This window comes from Spermophilus citellus (assembly GCF_964194105.1).
Source record: "Spermophilus citellus genome assembly, chromosome: 10".
Taxonomy (NCBI): domain Eukaryota; kingdom Metazoa; phylum Chordata; class Mammalia; order Rodentia; family Sciuridae; genus Spermophilus; species Spermophilus citellus.
Window position 1 is genome coordinate 64,947,124 of NC_138197.1, and position 27,406 is coordinate 64,974,529.

General features: G+C 31.9%; 1 protein-coding gene across 2 annotated transcripts in view; it reads right to left on the bottom strand.

Annotated features, from left to right (window-relative positions):
• The window catches only part of NELL2 (neural EGFL like 2), a gene marked incomplete at its 5' end in the record, with an annotated part of 362,215 nt that overhangs the window by 247,813 nt on the left and 86,996 nt on the right, over positions 1 to 27,406 (bottom strand). The gene's annotated exons all lie outside the window — the stretch shown is intronic.

The following is a 27,406-nucleotide window of genomic DNA, read 5'->3' on the forward strand; positions in this document are numbered from 1 at the left end:
GTAGTTGCAGTAGATAAGACAGAAATTGTTTCTTGGGCTGGGGTTGTGGCTCAGTGGTAGAACACTTGCCTAGGATATATGAGGTACTGGGTTCAATCCCCAGCACCACATAAATATAAAAACAAATAAAGGTATTGTGTTCATCTATAACTAAAAAATATTTTTTAAAAAGAAATTGTTTCTATGTTACATATATGTGTAAAATTAAGCTGTCAGAATTTGCTGATGTAGAGTGTTGACAAAACAGAACAATTTAGTGGAGACTGGGTTTTTTACTTCAATGAGTTAAACATGAATAAGCAAAAAATAAGAAATGTGTTTATTGATATGCAGGATATGGGAGGAGCAAGCTTAAGAAAACTGAATCAAGATGTAGAGAAAGAGGAACCCATTCATACTGCTGGAAGGTATGAAAATTAGTACAGCATTATGGAAAACAGTATGGAGGTGCTTTAAAAATAAAAAATAGAACTATCATATAATCCAGAAATGTCACTACTAATATGTGTGTGTACATATATGTGCATTTATGTGTGTATATCTCCAAAGAATATAAAATCAGTATGTGGAATAGATATCTAAGACCCCTTCCATGTTCATAGTAATATTATACCACTATTCACAATAGTCAAGAAATGAAAACATGTCCATCAACTGACAAACAGTGAAATTGTGGTAAATACCCAGAACAGAATACTAGTCATCCATTAAAAAAAAAAGGAATGAAATCCTTTCATTTGCAACAACATGGATGGAAATGGAGATTATTATGTTAAGTTTAAAAAGCCAAGCACAAAAAGAAAAGTACTGCATGATCTCACTCATAAGTGGAATATAGAAAAGCTGAACTCATAAAGTTCAGAATAGAATGATGGTTACCAGAGGCTGGGGAAAGTAGTAGAGAGAGAAACTTTGGCCAATGATTACTAAAATTGCAGTTAGATAGAAGCAAGAACTTCTGAGGTGCCATTGCACAGTGGGGTGACTATGGATAACAATAATGTACTATACATTTTAAAAAACTTTTTTAACAAAAAGAAATGGTAAGTATTTGAAGCAACAGACATATTTAGCCTGAATTAAACATCACACAATGTGTACATGTATTGAAATATCACATGGAATCCCATTAATATGGAAAATTTCATGTTTTTATATGTTAAAAATAAATTTAATTTAAATTAAAAATACAATAAACTCAGATATTATGTTTATATTGTGAGTTGTTAATGAACACTGAATAGGATACATGAGCAGGGGGAAATAAATTTGTAAGTCTGAAATAAAGAGGTTTATAATGAACAAAGCAATGTGAGAGTCACAGGAACATAGATCATATAAATAGCCATAAAGACACAGGGATTGACAGGCAATTAACACAGATAGAATAAGGAACCTGGCCATTTTGAGGAGGAATCAGCAAAGGAAATCAGCAAATTTGGTCAGCAAGATTAGAGGAGAAAAAAGTGAGAGAGGTATCGCAAAGGTTTAGTAATAAAGAGCATGCCTCAAGAAAGCAGGAGTGTGTCAAATGCCACTGACAGATCAAGTAAGATGAAGACTTAATCTGTCGATGTGTCTCTGGTAACCCTAATGCTATTTGGGGAAACTTTTAAATGAAAAGTCTGATTGAATAGGTTCAAGAGAGAATGGGCAAAGAGAAATAAAAGAAAATGAAGAGATATTTTAGGAGCAATAGGAAAGTAGATTCTCATAGACATGTAGTAAAGGGAGATTTTTACTATTGTTGAGAAACACTATGTATGTGTGTATGCTGCTGGGGATAATCCTGCAGAAGAAGGAAATTAGTCATAATTGAAAGAAAGAAGAATTTGGAATAAAACAGAAGCCACATAGTAAAACATAGTTAATTACATTTTAACTATATAAAAAATATAGTTTTCTTAATGAAAAAAATAGTATAAATAAAATTAGACAACAAATGGCATTTTATAAGACAAAATGAAATATTTAATAGATTAGAGGTTGATGTTCACAATACATGAAGAAGAGCTGTATGTCAGTAAGAAAAAGTAACTCAGTGGATTTACCAAATAGATTATCAAAAGTTAAAAGAATAATAAGGTCTATTATGAATAAGAATGTGGGGAAACAACAGTCTGATTCAAGATTTGTTCATAAACTTACAGGAGCATCTTGAAAGGTAATTTGGAAAAGTATTCAATATTAAACAAGAATACTTTTTAAACTAGCAGTTCCAAATCTAAAAATCTACCCTACTATAATAACAGCACAAATAAGCAATGATGTATTCAGAAGATGCTCATGGAAGATTTATTTAAAATCTTAAATAAAACTCTAAAAAATATAGATTTTAAACCAAAATTAATCAGAAGAGACAAAGAAGATAATTCATTCAATACTGGTTAAGGTAATCATCCAACAAGATACAATGATTATAAGTATTTATTCCCCAAAGTCAGTCATCTACTTACTTAAACTCTACTTGATACAAAGACTAAGACCCCAAAATAATAATGTTGGGTGATTTCAATATACCTTTCTCACCAATAGACAGGGCATCCAGACATAAACTAAGTAAAGGCTCTTCAGAACTAAAAAAATAAAGTTTTCTTAATGAAAAATTAATCAATGGACCTAGCAGATATCTAAAGAATATTTCATTCATCAACAAATAAATGTGCTTTATCTTAGCTACACATGGAACCTTCTCCAAAATAGACTATATTTTAGGACACAAAGCAAGTCTTAGTAAATACAAAAAAGAAAAAAGAAAGGAAGGAAAATAAAAATAATTCCCTGCATATGATCAGATCATAACAGAATGGAGTTAGAAATCAGTTTCAAGATTAAAAAAAAAAAACAGAAATCCCAAATAAGTAATCTAGTGTTACACCTCAAGACCCTAGAAAAGCAAGAAGAAACGAAATGCAAAATCAATAAGAGAAATAGAAGACAGGAAATAGTAAGATCAGAGCCAAAAATTGAGAATAAACAAAAATTACAAACATCGTGTATCAAAGGTTTAGTTCTTTTAAAGATAAATAGGATTGATAAGACTTTAGCTAAACTAACCAAAAGAAATAGAGAGAAGACTCAAAACAACAAAATCAGAGATATCAACACAGATATTTTTGAAATCCAGAGGAAATAACTAGGAACTATTTTAAAATAAATCTTTTTTATTTGTTATTTTTAGATATACATGATAATAGAGTCCATTTTGACATATTATACATACATGGAGCATAACTTATTAGGATTCCATTCTTATAGTTGTATATAAGGTGGGGTTTCACTGATCATGTATTCAAATATGAACATAGGAAGTTATATCCGATTCATTCTACTGTCTTTCTTATTCCAATCCCTCCTTCTCTCCCTTCATTCTGCTTTGTCTAATCCAATGAAGGTTTATTCCCCCTGCCCCTGCTTTATTTTGTGTTAGCATCCACATATCATAGAGAACATTCAGGCTTTGGTTAAAATAAAATCTTTAAAAATATTTTTAAATTATTTAAAATCATAAATTCCAATTATTCATTCATAAAGGAACTATGATACATCTGTATTCTAGAACACTATGTTGCTCTACAAAAAAACCAAGATTTTGAAATGAAACAATACAGTTTACTAGTAAGTAAAAACAATATAGTGTACTAGTAAATAAAGAAAAAAAGCTCTATATAACCCATTTTGTTTGGCAAAACTTTGTGCACACCAATCTATTTGGAGAAATAAAAGGTCAAGATGGATAATGCCAAAATGTTAACAATAGTACTTTAGGGAATTTCAAATAAAAGGAAATAATATAAGAAAGCATTACACACATATATGTATATGTCCATGTCAATATGTATATATATACACAGTAAAAGTTTATATATATACACATATTAATGTGTATATATTCATGTGCAGGTATATAGTAAAAATTCTATGTTAAGATATAAAGAAAAAGATAATCGAAAATGTAAATCATATTCAGAAATTATGAAGAATAAATAAAACACCAAATTGTTTGGATTTTATTCAATAGCTACCAACCAAAGAATACTTTTTAAATTTTATTTTCAACTGAAATGACTGTACATATTTATGAAATACAATTTGATAATTTAATCCATACAATGTATAATAAAAATTTTGAATAATTATCCATATCTCAAGCATTTATCATTTCATTGGGTGAGAATATTCAAAATCCTCTCTTCTAAAGGTTTTAAAATATATAATGAATTGTTGTTAACTATAATCACCCTGCAAGTGTTAGAATTTATTCTTCCTATCTAACCATAATTTTCTACCTATTAGCCCATGTCTCCCCATTCTCCCTTCCTCATTCCCAGTCTCTGGTAACCACTATTCTACTTTTTACTTCTGTAATATCAATGTTTTAGTTTCCATATTTGAGTGAGATCAAGCAATACTTGTCTTTCTATGCCTGGCTTTATTTCATTTAGTGTAACATCCTCCAGATTCATCAATGTTGGTACAAATGATAGGATTTTGTTCTTTTTATGGATAAATAATATTCTATTGTAGATATATATCCATTCATTCTTCAATGCACTTTTAGATTGATTCTATATCTTGACTATTGTGAATAGTACTTCAATAGACACAGGAATGCAGACATACTGATTTCCTTTCCTTTGGATATTTAGCCAGTAGTAAGATCACTGGTGGTTAACCTTTGTTTTTTGGTACTTCCATTCTGTTTTCCATAAGAGTACAACACGCTTATACTCTTACCAAGGGTGTATGAGTTCCCCTTTCTCCACAACTTCCCCAGCATTCATTATTGTCTTTTTTTGAAAATAGCTATTCTAATTGAAGAGAGATGATACCTTATTGAAGTTGTGATTTGCATTTCCATGATGAAGAGTGGTATTTAACAGTTCTGAGATAATTTTATAAGAGTACATTTTATCTTAATATTTAATAATGAGTATATATTTTTATCAATTCAGCTAGAGAGTGTATATAATGATAAATATTTGTTATTTTAAAAAATTATATCATCAAACACACCACCCCATTGCTATATACTTGTGATTCTTAACATATTGAGGCAAGAATTCTGTTGTTCCTACCAGGTATCCCCCCTCTAGATACTATTAAAAATGACATATATACTGAATTTTTAAATTTGATAATAATGGCAACTTAATAACAATGAAGAAGACACTATGCCCTACTAACAAGAACAACCCCTTTTAGAAGTTAAGTATTTTATCAAACATTTATTTTATTCTCATTAGTACACACTCTGTTTCTAATGAAATAGAAATGCAATACAGAAAAATTTACAGAGATGGTGTAAAACATTGAGAAATGTGCCTAGCATATGGTTAGTACTTCATAAATAATAGCTTTCATTAATAAACTGGAAGACAGTTCAAAAAGAGTCAATTCAAAATTGGTAAAGAAATTTTTGAAATAGAATGTCTTCAAAACCAGTCACTATATCAAAAGTTTTGAAAAATACAAATTACTACACATAGGTAAGACAAGTAATAATGGGAAAGTATTTTAAATTTAAATTATGACTGTCATAAATATATGATTCTCTGTGAATACCCTCAATATATTGTTAACATTGTTCAATTTCAATAAAGATGGCAGAATCAAAGAAAAAAAACCAGTCACTATAAAGACATACAAAACCATATGAATATACAAACCAACATGGAAATATGATTACTGCATTAGTAGAAGTTTAAAAATATATATATAATGAACATTGGGCATATTTTGATCAAGGAAAATGTCAGAAAATACACTTTTCCTCATTATATGGATTCTCAGGAGATAGCACTAGCTCTCCAACCTTTCTGCCACCATACCAAGGCTTAGCATAACAGAGAGATTAAATACCAAAACTCAAAAGCAAGATGGCTGGTTTCCCATCCAGGTACCCTTCTTAGATATTGGTGATGCTATAACTACACTATAAAAACAGATACTGATAATAATTTTCTCAGGAGTTTGAGCGTTTGAATGAGTTAATTTAAGAATACTCAGCAGAGACAAAACATTTGGTAAGGATAGCAAACGTTAGCTATCTTATTCATTTCAAAAAGAAAAGAAATCCAATCTTCCCTCTTCCTTCCGGTGGTACGACCAGGGGCAAGCCCATGATATAACCCTATAATCCACACTCCTTCCTGAGACTCAGAATATTGATGGAGTGCAGCTAGGAAGGGAGGGACAGGAATACTTCTTTGTGCTAATGGCAGCAGCATCCTAAGAAGTTATGTGAAGTCCCTACCTATGCATCTTGCTTCCTGATTGATGACCTACCAGGGCATCTTTTTCTTATTTTTTTGTTCCAAATTCTTTTACCATAGCCTACCACCTGTTCTATAAATTGCCCACCCACCAGACACCTTTGAAAAATCACCTTATAACCTTTCAGAGACCTAACTGATACATTTAAATTGTGACTGTGGGAAAGACACACAGTTGGAACAAAATGTACCAACATTTTTAAAGTGATTGTTTGAGTGATAGAGGCATGAGTGATTTCCAACCTTCTCTTTATTATCCTTTATTTTCTCTTTTCTCTTTAATGAACATTAACTACCCTAAATTAAAAATCACATTTTAAATCCCAAGGAGATAATTTGTCACACTTGAACATATCATGTCTCCCTGATTTGTTATTCATAATTTTGAGAGGTAGATAGAATGAGAAATAAAGTTCACTCTTTATTATAATTTATGCCCTTGTTATTCAAATACCCTTTGTATTTGGCAGAAATATAAACTAATTTAAGATTAGGCTTCAGAGAAATAGGCAACAGTGGCAGGACATCACTCATTTTAACAACCTCCTTCATAACTCAAGATTAAAGGATAAAAATAAGGTCACATCTCATCTGACAAAAAGGTTGCACACAACATGAAATGAAAATTTTTCTGCTGCTTTAAATTAAACTTAAATAGAAAAATGATCAGATCAACTCAGTACATTAAGCTACCACCCAGTTATAAATTAGTCACCCCAAGAAAACCCACATGTACTTCTAGTGCCAAATATATCATTAGTGTAGCTCACAGAAGGCACAACTACAAAGTAGTTAACATGTACAGTCCTTGGAATTGAATTCCCTGCTCACAGACTAGCTCAAGCTAGAAATTCAGCAACAAATACCTCCTCATGCTATTTGAATGCTAAGGTATTAGTTGCAAAAGGCTTATGCCTTCACTCTGCTAGTGAGGGGAATGAGCCTGGATGACAATATTTCTGTTCAGCTGTCAACCAGGGTGGAAATTTAGAGGAATGCAAGTGTAGTATGTCTCATTAAGCAGTCTCTGTTGCTGATTATATAAAGATGAAATTGTTGTATATGCTGATCTGCATGTTACGTACATTTTCAGAGTGGTTGAATCGTTGTCAAAAGAAAAAAAGACAAAAAAAGAATTACCACTGTGTATTTTATGAAAATGATAAAGCAGCTGTATTAAATTATTACAGTTATATTTAAAAAGAAAACCTTGCTCAGCCTGTTACTACTGCCTATGACCGGGTAGAATATGTGGCCTCTCACTGCCTCAATTGCCTCATCTATATAATGAGAATTCAAAGTAATACTCCATATATAAAGCAAAATACCCAAAACATACAAAGCACTCAATAAATGGCAACATTCTTATTATGCCAATAATTCCAATAAGACATCATTATAAAGTCATTTCTTAAAGCTGATTCTGTAATAAGAAGCAATTTGAATATATTTTTAAATGGAAGAATACAGAAGCCAGGATGCAGAAGTTAGAGGAAAAAATAGGAGATTAATCCACTCTCACAGAAACTAGTTGACAGCACTGGCCACTGACAACATAGCCATCAATATATAAAGTGAAATCCAGAAGAGGGCCAAAATTATTGTGGATCATGAAGCTCTCTTCATTTGTTATAGGAAACTATTTAATCTTGCTTGTTCCAGTGATTTCTTCAGATATTAAAGAAGATGGGAGGACATAAAGAAAAATGTGCCCTTTTTGGCATCCCTTATTAAAACTATATTCATCCTATTGGTGTTAACTTGTTTCTTTTCAATGCCATTTGGTCATCAGCAACACAATAGAATGGAGAAGCATAAGAGGCAACAGTCTCTTAATCCTAACTGTCTCTCTCTATGGTTTATTAACTGTGATAATGGGCAAATTAAAATTCTCCTTAAGCCTCAGTTTCCTTCCCTATCAAATAGAGTGGGTAAGAGTTGTAACCTTGAATGATTGTTTTAAGGATTAAATAAAAGATGTAAGTCCTTACCTTTGTATAGTTCCCAGGAAAGGGCAAGCACTCCATATGTGTCATTATTATGATTTAAATTTCCTATGACATAATTATGTATTCAATTTAAACATCAACAAAATTTTATAGTAGGTTTTACCTTAAACAAGCATGCATATCAGGAGCAGAAAGTATTTTAGTAAAAAATCTCCCCAAATAATGATGCTTAACTCTATGGAATATCTATGATATTCCTGGCAAAGTAGTCACCCAGTTCATTTGACTATATCCAGTGACTAATAATTCACAACTTCCTGAGGCAAACCATTCCACTTTTATGAAGAAAAAGACCTTTCTTATTAAAGCAAAAAGGAAGAGGAGTTTTTAAAACAATGATTTATTAGTTCATTTCTTCTAGCACAACTTTACTATAGGTACTAAGAATATGGCATTGAACAAACCTAACTACACGGAAGCTGAGAGATCCTCAATGATAAACACATTATTAAGTTTAGCCATTTCAACACTAATAAGAATAACACTATAAAAGTCTTGCTGCAAGAAAAAGAATATAGCCAGATCAGTGAGGATAACAAAGTTCCTTCATGAATAATATGGCTAAGGACCAAAATTATTTCACTAAGGGAAAAGATCAGTAGCAAGTGGAATTAATTCATGATTGAAGCTCTGGCATTCAATACAATGGCCTGAATAACAACCTTTCCATCATATTACCCTACATAACTGAACTTAAAATAATAGGAAAAAATGCTCACTCATAAAATGAAGATAACTTATTATGATTAATGATGAGGCTAGGAAGACACAAAGAAATTCTAAGAAACATCACTTTTAACTATGATCCTGGAAAGAAAGGGGATTTTGTGGCATTCTGTATATTTTTAGAATATCAATTTGAGAATGGTTTTATGGAAGAATTGAGAAAGAATGGATATAATAAGGCACTAATAATAAGTAAGGTACTCCACAGCACAGGGATATCTATGAAAATTAAGGAGTTAAAATAGCTGTTGGATAAACAGTAACAGCTACTTAATGTCAGGCCCACAAATTATCTCAACTCACTTATGACTGAGACCAAGCAAGTAGAAATCAGAGAAAGACATGGAGAAAAAGCGTTCAAAGAAGTGGCATGTTCAAGGAAGACAAGCATTCCCTTTATTATCAAGGATGAACACAAAATCATATGATTATAAGATTGGGGAAGACCCACTGGGGAATATAAATACAGACTGTTTTGATGCTCTGAAAACTCACATTTGCAGGTGTGTAGAAAATTTGACTTACAAACTATAAAGGGATTCATACTTACAAACTGTAAAGGGGTTCATATACATATATACATACATACATATACATACACATGCATATAGACATACACACATATGTACATATATAAAATTTTGCTATATTAATAATAGGCTATAAATAGACATCTTTCAAAGGTATAAAATAGCATGAAGAAGAAAATTATGATTACAAATGGTTTTGCTAGCACAAGATGATCAATATTAATGTATTTTGTATGTCATCATTTTCACTTTACCATACATTGTCTTTTCTTATTAATAAAAGTACAGTCACATCCTTTTTAAGAGCTGCATGGTATTTCATACTATAGCTATATCATAATTTAATATCCAATTTACTATTACTGTTCTTGGTTTTTCATTCTTCATTAAAAAAAGTTTTAATACATACGTCTTTTTGGACCTGTATAATTTTCTTTCTAAATTATTAGAAATGAAGTTGCTATTTCAAATAGTAAATACATTTCATGAAATTTGCCATGACCTTTCACTAATTTATTCACTCAATAATTTTTATTGCACTTTATTCAAGGCTATTCTAGGTTCTGGGAATGTAGAAGTAAACCAAACAGATAAAATTATCAACTCTTATTTAGTTATCTTAAAATAAATAAGTAAAATTTATGAAATAAATAGATTATGTATTGATAAAATGTTTATAAAACCAAAGTATGGAAGCAGAATAAGGAATACAGGAAGGTGATATTGAACAAAGACATTCAGAGGAAGCCTCATTGAGAAACTGACAGCTAGTGAGTAACCTGAAGGAGCATGATGACCTTGGGGCAGTAGCCTGCCTCACAATTTACAGAAGTATCAATTAAGCTTATGTGGCTATGAAGGAATGAGCAAGGGGAGAATAGTAGGAAGCTAAGGCAGAAAGGTAGCAGAAGGCAGTGAGGCAGATCATGAAGGGGAGTATAGTCTAATTAGGATAACTTTTGATGGATGCATGTAGAAGGGCACTGGAGGGCTCTTTGAGTTCCATATGATCAATTTGGCTTCAGTGTCAGAAGTACACTTTAGGAGCATGAAGAGTTACAAGAAGGTGAGTTATATAATTATTTCTAGGGGTTGCTTGACCAGGAAAGGTAGTGAGAAGAGTCAAACTATGGAGATGTTTCAAAGGGAGAACAATAAAGATGTAGGGGATGGGAGATTCATGTGCAGGTGAAAGAAACATGAATCAAAGAGAAACTTTAAGGTTTTTAGCCTAAGCAACTGGACGAAAGTAGTTACCATTTACTGAGATGGAAAAGACTCAAGTTCAAAAAATCAGAGAAAATTTGAGAAAAAGGATGATGAGCTTAGTTTCTGATGTGCACAGTTCAATTAAACATCCAAATGAAGATGTAGGTGGGTCCCTCAATGTATTCATCTGGAGTCTAAGGGCAATGATCAAGACTAGAGAAAAAATGAGGAAGTAGCTTTTTCAAAGAGATGTAATTTATAAATTGATAAGATGAGACCACCTAGGGAGTGGATATAGTGAAGAGGTATGAGCAACAAGCCTTAGTCCTACATTCAGACATCAGGAGTGCAAGGAGGAACCAGTCAGCTGTCTGAGGAGTGATACCTGAAGAGTGTGTATTGTGAAAGTCAGATGAAGAAAATTTTTGGAAGGAGGAAATAATCAACCTTGTGGAATGGTGCACAAAGTTCAATGGATGAATACTCAATTGAAGAACAGATTGAATAACATGGACATACGTGGTGGCTTTGACAAGATAATTTTTAGAGAAACAGAGCAAAGCCTCTTTAGAGTGGGTTCAATAAATAGTGAGAAGAAGGAACTTTGAAAAAGTTAAAGAAACACAAAGAAGATATGGTAGCTAAATTGGAAAGAGAGGCAAATAGAGAGATTTTTGGTATCTTTGAGATTATGAATATTATAGTCTATTTGCTTAAATAGATCCAATAGAGAAGGAAAAACTAATAAGGCAAGAGAAGTTGTGAATTTCTAAAACAATATCCTTCAAGTGGAATGGAATTTAATACAGAGCTGTGTGACTGGCCTTTGTGAGGGTCATAGAAACTAAACCTAAAGTAAAAGAAGAAAAATATATCAGCAAACAACCAGCAGGTTGTGGTATGAGAAATAGACGGGGAGCTTTGGAACCTCTCTCCTGACTGATTTTTAGAACACAAGGACATCTGCTAAGTGAGGATAAGGGTCAGGTTTTAGATATGTAGATGTAAAGGTGTAATAAAACAGTCATTTAGCAAGATGAGAAATTAAATGGTCTAAGAAATATGCCAGCATTGGAGCATGTTCGAAGTCAATAATGATGCCTTTAAGATGAGATCAGCCAGCCTAGTTAGTTGTGTTTTTCTACAGCCAATTTCAGATGCAAGATTATACTGAGGCAGGAAGATGCAGTTAATGGTTTTGGGTCTTTTTTTTTTTGTCTTGACAAGCAAGGACTAAAATAAGAGAAAATAAAAAGATGACCATCTCACATATATGAAGACAGGAATGGTGTGACTATATTTTGTATGCAACCAGAGATATGAAATATTGTGCTCTATATGTGTAATATAAATTATAATGCATTCTACTGTCATATATAAAAAGTTAGAATTTAAAAAAAAGATGACCATCTCTATGTGAGAGATTCTGAAGACAGACTACAATTTAAACTAGAAAAGACAAAAGTGAGTACATATAGGTGAGTAAAGAACAGTGAAAAGGTGCTAGAGTCTCCAGATTATAGGTTATATGCAAATGTAGGAAATTATGCTGCCAAATTGATTGCTAAAGTCACTGTATACCAACAGTACAACTGATGACTCATGTACCCACACATTTAATCCACAATGGGTATCACTGCTTTTCTGTGCATACACATATACACACACAATTTTCTATGCAGAAAATCACTGCCTGTACCAATATCTTTAAGTGTTCCCCTATGTTTTCCTCTAGTGTTTCAAATTTTACATTAAGGTGCTTGATCCTTTTGGGGGTTGATTTCTGTATAAAATAAAAGATAGGATTCAAGTTGCAATCTTCTGCATGTGGATGTTTAGTTATTCCAGTATCATTTATTAAAGGGCTGTCCTTTCTCTAATGTATGTTTTAGATATCTTTGCTGAAATTCAGTTGGCTGTAAAGTTTTATATACTATATATTTCTAGGTTTTGTACCCAGTTCCACTGGTCTATAGGTCTGTTTTTTATGCCAATACCATGCTGTCTGGGTTACTATGTTCTGTGGTATGTTTTGAAATCAGCCAGTCTGATTCCTCCAGCATTACTCTTTTTGCTTTCTCTATTTGAGGGTTTTTTGTATTTCTATACTAATTTTAAGATTGTTTTTTCTACCTCTGTTAAGAATGAAATTGGCATTTTGGTGTAGATTATACCGAATCTACAATTGATTTAGGTAATACGCATGTGTAACCATATTAATTGTTCAAATCTGTAAACATGGAGGTCCTTTCACCTTTAGGTGTCTTCTTTAGTTTCTTCAGTGTTTTTGAATTTTCACTGTAGAGATCTTTTGCTTTATCAGTTAAAGTTTACTCCATGTCTTATGTGCATGCATATATGTGTGTGTCTATTGTAAATGGGACTGCTTTCATTATTAATACACAGAATAAGTAATGATTTTTGTATGTTGATTTTGTATCTTTACTAAATTGATTTGCCAGTTCTAAAAGTCTTTTAGTAAAGTCCTTAGGGTTTTCCATATATAGAATCGTATCATTTGCAAACAGGAATAATTTGACTTCCTCCTTTCCTATCAGTATGCCTTTTATTCCTTTCCCTTATCTGATTTCTCTGGCCAAAATTTCTAGTAACATATTGAGTAAGATGGTAAGACTAGACACCCTCATCTTGCTTTTGACATGTTAACTATGGGTTTGTCTTATGCCTGTATTAGATTGAGGTATGAACCTTTTATACCTACTTGAAGAATTTTATCACAAAATGATGTTGAAATTTATCAAATGATTTTTTCCTATTAAGATCATGTTATTTTTATCCTTCATAGTATTTATATTATGTAAAACATTAATTGATTTGAGTATGTTGAACACTCCTTGCATCTCTGGAATGATATCTACTTGATCATGATGTGTGATCTTTTGAGGTATTGTTGATTGTTTTATTAGTATAATTATTGGGAATTTTTGCATCTGGGTTCATCAGGGATAGTGTGTGTGTGTGTGTGTGTGTGTGTGTGTGTGTGTGTGTGTGTGTACTTGTCAGGTTTTGGTAACAGAGTAGCATTAGCTTCACAGAATGAGTTTGGAAAGTTTCCCTCTCAATTCTACATAATAGTTTTGAGAATAACTGGTATTAGTTTTTCTTTAAAAGTTTGGCAGAATTTAGCAGTGAAGTTACTGGTCCTGGGCCTTTCTTTGCTTGGGGACTTTTTATTACTGATTCAATTATATTACTTGTAATTGGTCTATTCATGTTTTTTTTAATATCCTCTTGGTTCAATGCTGGTAGGTTGCATGTGTCAATAATTTTAACCATTTCTTCTAGATTTTCTAATTTGTTAAGCATATAGTTTTTCAAAATAATTCCTAATGGTCCTTTGAATTTCTATTGTATTGATTATAAAGTGTCCTTTTTCATCACTAATTTTATTTTATTTATTTGGATCTTTTCTATCTACCTCTCTTTTTTTGTTAGTGTAAAGTTTGTAAATTTTCTTTATATTTTCAAAGAACCAATTCTGTCTGTTTTTGATGCTGTGTATCATTCTTTTAGAGTTTATTTCCTTTATTTCTGCTTTGATCTTTATTATTTTTTTCCTCTACTAATTTGGAGTCTGGTTTATTCTTATTTTTTTAAAGATCTCAAGAGACATGATCATGTTACTTATTTTAAATTTCTCTATTTACTTATATAGGCACTCAATACTATATATACTTCCCTCGTAGTACTGCTTTTGTTTTATCCCACATATTTTGGTATATTGTATTTCCATTTTCATTTGTTTCAAGTAAATTTTAAATTTCTCCCCCAAATTCCTCAATGACCTCAATTTGTTCAAAATTTTCTTGCTCAACCTCCATCCATTTGTATAATTTCTAAAGTTTCTCCAGCTGTTGATTTCTAGTTTCTTTCCATTGTGATCAGAAAACATACAGAATATGATTTCATTTTTTTAAGATGTTAAGATTTGTTGTATAGTGTAATATATGGTCTAAACTAGAGAAAATTCCAGGTGTCGAAGAAACAATATGTATTCTTCAGCTCTCAGATGAAATGCTCTTAATGTCTACTAAGTCATTTTGAACTACCGTGTCATTTAACTCTGATGGTTCCTTGTTGATTGTTTCTTTTGCATTATCTATCCTTTGGTGAGAGTAGTTTCCTGAAATCCCCAACTATTATTGTATTGAAGTGCCTGAAATGTGTGTGCGTGTGCCCCTCTCTCTCCCTCTCATCCCTCCCTTCTTCCCTCCCCATCCCTCTTGGTCTACAAGTATTTGTTTTACAAAATTGGGTGCTCTGACATTACAAATCTATGCATGTAGATTTATAAGTATTATGTTTTCTTGATGAATTGATCCTGTTCGTTATATAGTGACCATATTTGTCCCCTCCTTTTTTTGTCCCTTTATTTTGTCAGAAAAATGTAAAGCATCTCCTGTTTGCTTTTAGATTCCATTTGTTTGGAATGCCATTTTACATCCATTCACTTTCAGTCTTTTTGTGTCTTTACTAGTGATGTGAGTTTCTTGTAGACAGCATACTGTTGGATCTTCTCAATTCATTCAGCCAATCTGTAGCTTTAATTAAGACCATTTACATTCATAATTATTATTAAAAGGTATTTAACTTGTGCCTGTCATTTTGGTGATTTTCTTCCAGTTGTTTTGAATATTCCTTGCTTGCTTCTCTATCTTTCATTCATCTTTTTGCTTTGATGATGTATTGATAACATATGGTTAATGTTTAATTCAGTTCTATTTCTCATTTGTGTATCTACTTTTGTAGTGGAATTTGTAGCCTTTCTTCCATTTCTGGGTATAGGATTACCTTAAGCAACTTTTCTATAGCTTGTTTGGTAATCATGAATTCCCTTAGTTTTTCCTTATCTTGGAAAGTCTTTATTTCTCCTTTGATTTATTTTCTCTTTTCAACATTCCAATTATTATACAGAATGGTGGGTTTTATTGTGGCATAATCATATGTACATAAAAATGTAATTTGATCAGTTTCACTTTCCAATATTTCCCCTACCCCATCCCTCCTTCTGATATCCCTCCTTTACTCTGAGAGTCTCCCTTCACTTTCTTTTCTTTACATCACTTTATTAGTGTATTATAACTATACATAATAGTGGAATTCAGTGTTACCTACTTATACATACGATATAACAATATAATTTAGTCAATTTAATTCCCCAGTACTCCTCGTTCTCTCCCCTCCTCTCTCTTCCTGATCTCCTGTCATTACTCTGTTGAGTTCCTTTCTATTTTCATGAAACCCTATTCATCTCCTTTCCTTTTTTTCTCTCAAGCTTACACATATTAGAGAAAACATACAACCCTTGACTTTCAGAGTCTAATTTTGCTTAACAAAATGCCCTCAAGCTCTATCCATTTACCTGCAAAATTATATAATTTTCTTTTTCTTTATGGCTGAATAAAACCCCATTGGGCATACATACCACATTTTCTTTATTCATTCATCTGTTGACAGATACCTGGACTGGTTTCATAACTTAGTTATTGTGAACTGTGCTACTATAAACATAAGTATGCATATATTGCTACAGTATGCTGAGTTTAATTCTCTAGTATATATATCAAGGAGTGGTATAGCAGGGTTATATGTTAATTCCATTCCTAGGATTCTGAGGTATCTCTATACTAATTTCTATAGTGGTTGTACTAATTTACAATTCCAACAGTATATGAGTGTTCCTATTGTTTTGACACTTCTTTTCTTGATGCTTAGTGATAATAAGCACTTTCATATAATTCTAGGACATTTGTATGTCTTCTTTTATGAAATGTCATTCAGGTCTTTTTGCCCATTTTTTGTATTTATTTATTTATTTATTTATTTATTTATTTTGAGAGAGAGAGAATTTTTTAATGTTTATTTTTTAGTTTTCGGTGGACACAACATCTTTATTTTTATTTGTTTTTGTTTTTTTTTTTTGATGTGGTGCTGAGAATCGAACCCAGAGCCCTGCGCATGCCAGGCAAGCGTGCTACCGCTTGACCCATATCCCCAACCCTCTTTTTGCCCATTTTTAAATCAAGTTATTTACTGTCTTGCTATTGAGTTGCTTAGGATACTTATATATTTTATATTAACCATCTATCAGATGTATAGTTTGAATCACTCTTATGATTGTTTTCTTCACTCTGCTAAGCTTTTTAGTTTTATTTAACACCATTTGCCTATTCTTGATTCTGTTTCATGTGCTTTTAAACTGCTATCCAAAATATCATCGACCAGGTCAATATAATGCAGCTTTTATTCTGTATTTTCTTCTAATGGTTTCATAGCTTGGAGTTTTATTTTTAAGTCTACAATCCGTTCAACAGTAAACATCATATATATCACTATAGTATATATCTCTATAGTATTTATAGCATATATCACTAAAGTATTCTGACTTTAATTCTTTTGGATAAATACTAAGAAGTGGTATAATTGGGTCATATGGTAGTTATATTTTTATCATTTTGAGGAACCTCTGTACTGGTTTCCATATTGACTATACCAATTAATATTCCTACAAAAACTATATAAGAGTTTCTTTTACCCTTTATCCTCACCAGCATTTGTTAGTATGTTCTTCACTGCCATTATAAGTGAGATGAAATCTCAATGTAGTTTGATTTCCATTTTCTTGATGACTGAAGATATTGAATATTCTTTCATATAATTGTTAGCCATTGATACATTTTCTTCCAAGGAGTGTCTGTTCACTTCATTTGCCCATTTGTTGACTGGGTTATTTGGGTTTTGTTTTTGTTTTAATTTATATATATATTTTATGGATATTAATCCTCTGTTAGAAGAGTAGCTGGCAAAGATTATCTCCCATTCCTGTAGATTATGTTTCCTTTGCTGGATAGTTGCTTTTTAATTTGATGGCATCCCATTTAGTGATTCTTGCTCTTATTTCCTGAGCTATAGTAGTCCTATTCGGGAAGTCTTTGCCACAACCTATATGTTGAAATGTTGCCCATGTTTTATTCTAAGAGATGCAAAGTTTCTGATATTATACTTAAATCTTTGATCCATTTTGAATTGACTTTTGTATAAGATGTGAGAGTGATATACCTTTGTTGTTCTATATGTGGATCTGTAGTTTTCTCAGAATGATTTGTTTAAAAGGCCATCTTTAAAATAGGTTTTTAACACCTTTGACAAAATTCAGATAACTGCAGCCTGTAAGTTTATCACCATCCATTCTATTCAGTTGGTCTATATATCTGTTTTTAAAGACAGCCTTTATGGGCATAGTAATCTTGGTTGACAGTTATTTTCTTTCAGGACTTGAAATACATCCTTTCCATGTCCTCTTGGATTATATAGTTTAAGAAATCTGCTGTTAGTCTAATACCACTACCTTTAAATATGACTTGGCATTTTTCTCTTGCAGATTTTCAAAGTCTTTCTTTGCTCTATACTTTTGATAGTTTGACTATCATGTCATGGTATTATGGCTTAGATATGAAATGTCCTGCAAAAGCTCATGTGTAAAACAATGCAAAAGGGTTTAGAGGTGAAATGATTGGGTTATGAGAGCCTTAACCTCATCAGTGCATTAATCCATTGATAAGGAGTAACTGGGTGGTAACTGTAGACAGGTGGAATACGGTTGAAGGAGGTAGGTCATTTGGGTGGGAGACAGTGTCTTTGGGGTGTATATTTTGTCTCTGTTGCAGATTTTCTCACTTTCTCTGCTTCCTGATTCCATGGTTCGATCTTTTAATGGTTTCTATAAACTCTTGAATGCTCTTTTTCATTCATCCTCTTTTTTCTTTTTCTTTTTTTTCTATCAGATGTGATATTTCTAAAGATCTGTCTTCAAGCTCTTGATATTCCTTTTTTTCATTTGATCAAGTCCTTTGTTGAGATTTTCAATTAAAATTTCTCTCTGATTTTTAAACTCTTCCTTTCCAAGAATTCTTATTAGTTCTTTACAAAAATCTCTCTCTCTGCTAAACACCTCTTTCATATCTGGCATTGTCTTCCTAATTTTATTTAACTGTCTATTCATATTTTCTTGACTCTAATTAAGCTTTTTCAAATTCATTTTTTCACTCCTATATCAGGTATTTTATCTACTTTGATACCTTTTTATCTATTACTAGAGAGATGTTCTTTAAAAGGTGTTATATTACCTTTTTTTCTTTTATATTTCATGTGTTCCTAAAGGTAATGTTTGCAAATCTGGATTCTCCTTGTTTTAATCAGTATTTTTTATTGAATTGGCTTTTCTAAGAAAACAGTTCTTAGTTCTCTTATCTAAATCATTGTTTTCATTTATTCCTTTTTACTATTTTTAAAATAATCATCTCATTTTATTTTTCTACTCCCAATCTTGAATTTAGAGGTTAATATATTTATCTTATGTTTTCATTATCTATAATTAAAGAGTAAATATGATTTTAGTCATACATTGTTGAATTTTACATATAATATTCTCATAATCATTGTCATAAGAATTAATTGTAAGTTTTTTGCTTTATCATTTGACTTTATTTGTAAATTGTTCCCCACTAATGTTTTATTACATTTTATTAAAGTTGAATATAAACTCTTTAAAAAGTACTTTGCAAAGTTTTTGAAGGATTTGTGTGTATATACTAGTATATCAACAGTTCTTATAAATTTTACAATTTTTAGAATATAAATTTTATATTTCTAAGTTTCTAATTTACATATATAGCAATTAAGCAAGATAATCCAATTGTTTTATCCTAATCCTGTATTTATATTCATAATTGTCTAGTAAAATTATTAAGTTCTAAGAGTTTGTTAAATCTCCAATCACAATTCTAGCTTCCCCGATTTCTCCTTATGTTTCTCTCAACCACTTTTAATTTAGATTTTAGTCCCATATTGCTTTTGCCATTTTTATAGAACAAAATTGTTATTAAAGCATAGTAATCATAGTTCCAATTCAATGAATTTTATCTGGAATTATTTTTATATTAGCACTGCAAATCATATTTTCTCTTTATTTGAGTTTGTTTTATTTTCTTCTTTAAAATTCTTATTTTTTAGCTGTAGCCCTTGCAATTATTTGAAGTATGGATTTTTAATCTCATCTATGCATATTGTCTTTTCACCAGAAAATCAAACCTTCTAAAAGGATCCCTGGTATGGCTGACATAGTCTTCAGTATTTCTATTTCTTACTTAAAATCTTTAAAAAGTAATTTGAAAGGGAACAGCACTCCAGATTCCACAGATATTGAAAAAGGACAATATTATTTTAAAAAATTTCTCAAGGCAGAGACAAGATGGCAGATAGCGGGAAGTGGCTTTTCTCACAGCTCCATGACTGGAGACTCAAGCAGAGAGAAAACTACTTCTCTATGAGGTGAGATGTGGGTGATGAGGGACACTCCACTGATATTCAATATTTGACAGAGAGCCTTGAAGTCTGGGAAATTTGGGGTATATTAGACAGGGATATGGAACAGAATTGGAGCAGAGCTCCTGCCAGAAGTAGGTAAAGTCAAACACAAGGTCAGAAAATATGGAAAAGCTCTAGGAAACTCTTGGCTTGGGGAATCCCAGGATAGAAGGGGCAGCATATTCTGGGCTGACCCAGAGGCTATTAAGCTCATTAAGCTGGTACTGGATAGTCACAGTCTACCTAGCCACCATGGTGAGCCCATGCTGGAGACATTTAATATCTCCTATGCAACAGTGGTGAAAAATCAGACTGCGAACTTAGGGGCTAAGTCCAATACATGAATCCAGCAATGCTAATTTGGAGATCTAAACTGAGCCTAGCAAAACTGGACAACTTCTAGCATGAAGAATTTCTGGCATGAAGACCATTTTGCCTCATGGCGATACAGGTCAGAGAAAGCTGCCCTCCCGGAGCTACTCCCTTGAAACAAGCAGGACCAGTGGCAGGGAGAATCTGAACAGGCAGAGTGACTGAGCTTCGGGCTCAGACACAGTCCTTGAGAGGGCTGAAAGAGCAGTATCCCTAAACAACAGAACAACAAAACAGTCTCACCCTTGCTATGAGTGGTACCCTGGGGAGAGTGGTGAGATACAGTCCTAGAAGTGCATTGATTCGTCAACACCCAAAAACTCCCATGCCAAAAAAAAAAACACCTGGGTCATTACCAGACCAAATCCCTGCCCCTGGGAGCTTCACTTGCAGAAACTCAGCTCATAGAACCCAGCAGCAAATACATCCAGGATCAGAAGCCGAAAGTTTTCCACAGCACCTCACACCATTCCCCTGAGAAGGGAAGCTGAGAAACAGAAAGACACTTTGGCTCAGACAGCATGCATATACTCTCATTGACTATTCTGTTATTATTTTCTTTGTTTTTGTTTTGGTTTTGAATGTGTACTGATTGATACATGATGGACATTTACACATTTGTACACATACATATTTTTCATTTTTGGCATTTCTTTAAGGTAGCTATTTTTCCATGCTCTATTTTTGAGGGGTAGGGTTTTTTTCCATTTTTTTTATTGGTTGCTCAAAACATTACAAAGCTCTTAACATATCATATTTCATACATGAGCTTCAAGTGAGTTATGAACTCCCATTTTTACCCCAAACACAGATTGCAAAATCATATCAGTTACACGTCCACATTTGGTTTTTGATTAGTATATTTTGGATTGATTTTCTATTGACTGTTTCACAACTGTTTCCCTTTGTTTCTGTTTCTCTGTGTTTTCTTGCTAACAAACTCTATTGTTCTCACTTTCACTCTTCCATTAATTCTATTATTTCTATTTTTTCCTTTCCCTTCATAAACATACACTATAACACATCTACATTTGTCCTATTCACCTCCTGAATCTATAAACCCTTTTCTACCCCTGCATCTCTAAATCTTTCCTCATAATGAACTCTATCTTTAACTGGACAGTATACATATTCATATCTGTTCATTTTTATTCATTTCTAACATTTTTGAAGACAGTTATTTTTCATAGATCAAAATTTTGAGGACTAAGATGTTTGATTAGTACATATCAATTTTGTTCTTATAATATTTTATTTTTATTTTTTAATTATTATTTTATACATTTTTTTATCTCACTTATTGGTTTGCCTAGACTCTCCCCTTTCTTGTGCTAACAGCTAATCTCTCTCTCCATCTCTTTTTCACTCTTTGTCTAATTTTTCACTTCTATTTACTCACTTCCTCCCTCATAATCATCACATCCTACGTCACTTCTGTTCTATCCCTTTTCACCACTGAAATTGTAGCCCTGTTATAAACTGTTTTTACCATAGGCAATAAATGATCATATGATTTCTGATTTTTTTTTACTATTAGCATCTCAGATTTTATAGCAAGAACTATTTGGTTTAATGCTGTAAATTGTTTGCATTGGTTGTTGTTATTATCTGTCTCCCCCTAAACTGTGAGGTACTAGAAACCTTCAGGGACACTATGAGTCCACAGGGTAGAAACTCTACTAAAAAAAATCAACTGTTTCATTGGTAGACACACAAACAACATGAAACATCCCAAACAAACCAAATTACTACAATAACAGAAACCATCAACACCACAGTGGAACAAAAGACAAAGAAGGAGTTTAGAAAGTTCATAGTTAAATGGATCTATGAGGTAAAGGATGATGTAAGGGAGAAAATAGAAAACGCAAAAGATTACTTCAATAAAGAGAAAGAGATTCTAGGGGAAAAAACAAGGAGAAATCCTTAAAATGAAGCAATCAATAAACCAAATTACTCAATAAAATATTTCATAAAGAAGAAACAAAAAAGAAAACTGAAATCCAGCAAAAGGAGAAACTACTATAGAATACTCAAAGGAAAAACTAATTCAAATTTACAAGAAATAAATCAAAATGAATAAAAATAATTTCTCAATAATAACACTGAATATAAATGGCCTAAAATCATCAATAAAAAGACAAAGACTGAAAGAGTGAATAAAAAAAAAACAAGACTCAACAATACTCTATCTCCAAGAGACTCACCTCATAGGAAAAGTCATCCATAGACTGAAGGTAAAAGGATATAAAGAACTTATTATTCACATGGATTTTGTAAACAAGCAGGGGTTTCTATCCTTATATCAAATAAAGGGGACTTCAAGTCAAAATTAATCAGAAAGGACAAAGAAGACCATTTCACACTGCTTGAGAGAAATATACATCAACAAGACACAACAATTTTAAATATTTATAACCCAAACAATGGAGCATCTACATATATCAAACAAACCCTGCAAATTTCAAAAATCAAATAGATCACAACATAATAATATTGGGTGACTTTAACAAGTCTCTCTCACCACTCAATAGATCTTCCAAACAAAAACTAAATAAAGAAGCTATAAAAATAAAAACCATAATAATTTAGACTTATTAACTATATACTTTCTTCTCAACAGCACATGGATCCTTCTCTAAAATAGACCGTATCTGAGGCCACAAAGAAACTCTTAACAAACACAAAAGAATAGAGATGATACCTTGCCATTTTGTCAGATCATAAATGGAATGACATTAGAAAACCATGATAAAATAAAAAACAGAAACTGCTCTAATACCTGGACACTAAATAATATGCTATTAAATAACCAATGGAATTCTGAAGACAACAGGGATAAAATAAAAAATACTTAGTGCTAAATTAGAATAGCAACACAACATACTAAAGTCTACTGGATGCTGTGAAGTCACTTCTAAGAGGAAAGTTCATTGCATTGAACTCATTTATTAAAAGAACAGAAAGTCACCAAATAAATAACCTAACTTAACATCTTAAGCCCACTGAAAAAGAACATATCAACACCAAAAGACAAAGACAGGAAATGATTAAAATCAGATCCAAAATTAATACAATTTAAACAAAAAATAAAAATAAAAGAAAACTGACAAAACAAAAAAATCAGTTTTATTGAAAAAACAAATAAAATTGATAAACCCTTAGCCAAGCTAATGAAGAAAACAGAAAAGACTCAAATTACTAAAATACATGATGAAAAAGGAAGCATCACCACAGACACTACTGACATTCAGATGTTAATCAGAAACTACATTGAAAATCTATATTCCAATAAAATAGAAAATCATAAAGACTTAGACAAATTTCTAGAGAAATAGGACCTATCCAAATTGAATCAAGAGGGCATAAAAAATTTAAACAGATCAATTTCAAGTTAGCCAATCCCCCAAAAAAACAAATGCCAAATGTTTTCTTTGATATAAGGAGGCTGATTCATAGTGGTATAGGGAGACGGAGCATGGGGGGAATACACAAACTCTAGATAGGGCAGAGGAGAGGGAAGGGAAGGGAAGGAGCATGGGATAATTAATGATGGTTGAATGTGATGATCATTATTATCCAAGGTACATGTATGAACACACGAATGGGTGTGAATATACTATGTATACAACCATAGATATGAAAAAATTGTGCTCTATATATGTAATAAGAATTGTAATGCATTCTGCTATTATATATAAATAAATAAATAAACATATAACAAAAAATCCTCCAATACACGAACCCAGTGCCTCACGCATGCTAGGCAAGCACGCTCCCACTGAGCTACAACCCCAGCTCCTCCAATACACTACTCTATTTCCTGGAACAATACTAGTGATCTCATATTTATGTCTCCACACAAATAAAGGGAACAACAACAACAAAATTAAACAGATCAATTTCAAGCAATGAAATTAAGATGCCATCAAAAGCCTATTAACAAAGAAAAACCCAGGACCAGATGGATTCTCAGCGAAGTTGTACCAGATCTTCAAATAAGAATTTACACCAATATTCCTCAAATTATTCCATTAAATAGAAAAGAAACTTTTTAGTTTGATTCCATCCCATTTATTGAGCCCTTCAGTAGATGAATGGGATAAAAAATGTGGCATATATACACAAAGGAATTTTACTCAGCAATAAAAGAGAATATAATCATGGCATTTGCAGGTAAATGGATAGTGTTGGAGAAAATAATGTTAAGTGAAGTTAGCCAATTCCAAAAAAAAAAAAAAAAACAAATGCTGAATGTTTTCTCTGATATAAGCTGACTGACCTATAATGGGGTAGGGAGGGGGAGCATGGGAGGAATAGACGAACGAACTCTAGAGGGGTGCAAGGGGAAGGCAGGGGGCAGGGGGATAGCAATGATGGTGCAATGTGATAGACATCATTATTCAAAGAACATGTATGAAGACATGAATTGGTGTGAACATACTTAATATACAAAGAGAGATATGAAAAATTGTGCTCTATATTTATAATATAAATTGTAATGCATTCCACTGTCATGTATTTAAAAAAATAGTCAATAAAAAGTAGAAGCAAACATGCCCAACATCTCTCGCAATTAGAGAAATGCAAATTAAAACTACACTGAGATTCCATCTCACTCCAGTCAGAATGGCAATTAGAAAGAATACAAGTAACAATATATGTTGGCAAAGATGTGGGAGAAAAGGTTCACACTGCTGCTGGTGGGACTTGCAAATTGGTGTAACCACTCTAGAAAGCATTATGGAGATTCCTTAGAAAACTTGGAATGGAAGCACCCTTTGACCCAATTATCCCATACCTCAGTATGTACCCAAAAGATTTAAAATCAGCCTACTACAGCGATGCAACCATATTAATGTTTATAGCAGCTCAATTCACAATAGCCACACTATCCAACCAAGCTAGGTATACTTCAACAGAAGAATGAATAAATAAAATGTGGAGTATAGACATAATGGAATATTACACATCCATAAAGAAGAATGAAATTATGTCATTTGCTGGTAAATGGATGCAACTGGAGAATATCATGCTACATGAAATAAGCCAATCCCCAAAATCCAAAGGCCAAATGTTCTCTCTGATATATGAATGCTAACCCACGACAAGGGAATGTGGGGAGGGGAAGAATAGAAGCTCATTGAATTACACAAAGGGAAATGAAAGGAAGGGAGGTGGGATAGAAATAGGAGACAGTAGAATGAACTGGACAAAACTTTCTTATATTCATATATGAACACACGAGCAGTGAAACTTCACATGAAGTTCAATCACAAGAATGGGATCCTAACTAGAATAAGTTATACTCCATGTATATATAACATGTCAAAACATACTCTACCGTCATGTATATCTAAACAGAACAAATTTTTTAAAAAGGTAATATTCGCTATATTTTTATATATAAATATATATATATATATTTATATATATATATATATATATATATATATATATATTATACTATTACCTAGTTTATGTCATTAAATTGCTATAAAAGGACAAAAGAAAAAAGTCTCAAATTTGAAACATTTTTTAAATAGGCAATTTCTTGAGAACTATACATAAATGAATAGAAAAATCTTGAATAATTCACATTCTTTAGAAAATACATAATTCCTTGAAACAACAACGAGTATGAGTAAAAAAAATAAACAGGTATTTTAAACTTTGAATGGGTAATTAAAATATTCTCACAAACACCACTGTGTCTCGAATAAATTCAAATAGTAACAATATTTCACATTTTCTTCTGAAAATTATCAAAAAACAAAAAATAAAAATACCCTGACACCTTTTATAAAGCCAAAATCTGAAAAGGACATTACAAAAAAGGAAAATTATAAGCAAATTCACTGAATAAAAACAATTATAAAGGTCTAAACAAACATTAGCAGATTAAATCTAGTGATACATAAAAATACAACCAAGTAGGATTTATTGTATTCATGAGGTTTTTCATTTGAAATTCATTCAGTATAACTCACCAAATGAACAAAATAAAGAAGTAAAACTAAATGATCACTTTAGCTCTATTGCAGAATATATATTTGAATTAACTATTCAATCATTATTTTGTAAATCCTGAGAAATGAATTTGAAGTATGTTCTTCAAAGTATTAAAAATGTGCATAAACATAAACAAAAATAATAATGATAACTATGATAATCATCATACTTGATGGAGGAATATCAAAACCTCTCCCCTTGAGATTGTGAAAATATCAATGTTAACAAGCAAATTTCCATTCCATCTTGAATTAGAGGACCTAGTATAACAGAATTTAAAAATATATTGGAGGTATAAGAATTAGAAACAAAGAAATATCACTATGCTTATTGGTAGCTAATATGAATATATACATGAAAAAATACACAAATAAACTATTAGAATTAATGAATAAGTTTAACAAATTTTCTGGATAAAGAATCAATGTGGGACTAGGCTTGTCGTTCAGTGGTAGAGTGCTCACCTCGAAGTGGAGGGTGCTGGATTCAATCATCAGCACCCCCTAAGTATAAAGAAAAGATATTGTGTCTATCTACAACTAAAAAAAAATTATAAAAATAATCAAGGTGAAAAACTCAGTTGAATTGCTATTAGATAATGAAATTTTAAAGCATGACAACTAAAATAACATCAAACCATCGCATTTCCAAGAGTAACTCTGACAGAAAATGTGCAATAACTCTACAAAAAAACTTATGAAACACTAATGAAAAAAAAATTAAGATTGCTCAATAAATATATAAATCATCCCCCAAATTTATGTACAGATTTAATGAAATGCCAATCAAAATTCAAGTTGATTCTGAAAGTACAACAATATATCAAAGATAATCCTGAAGAATAACAAAATTTTTAGAAATTGAACTACCAATTATATGACCATAG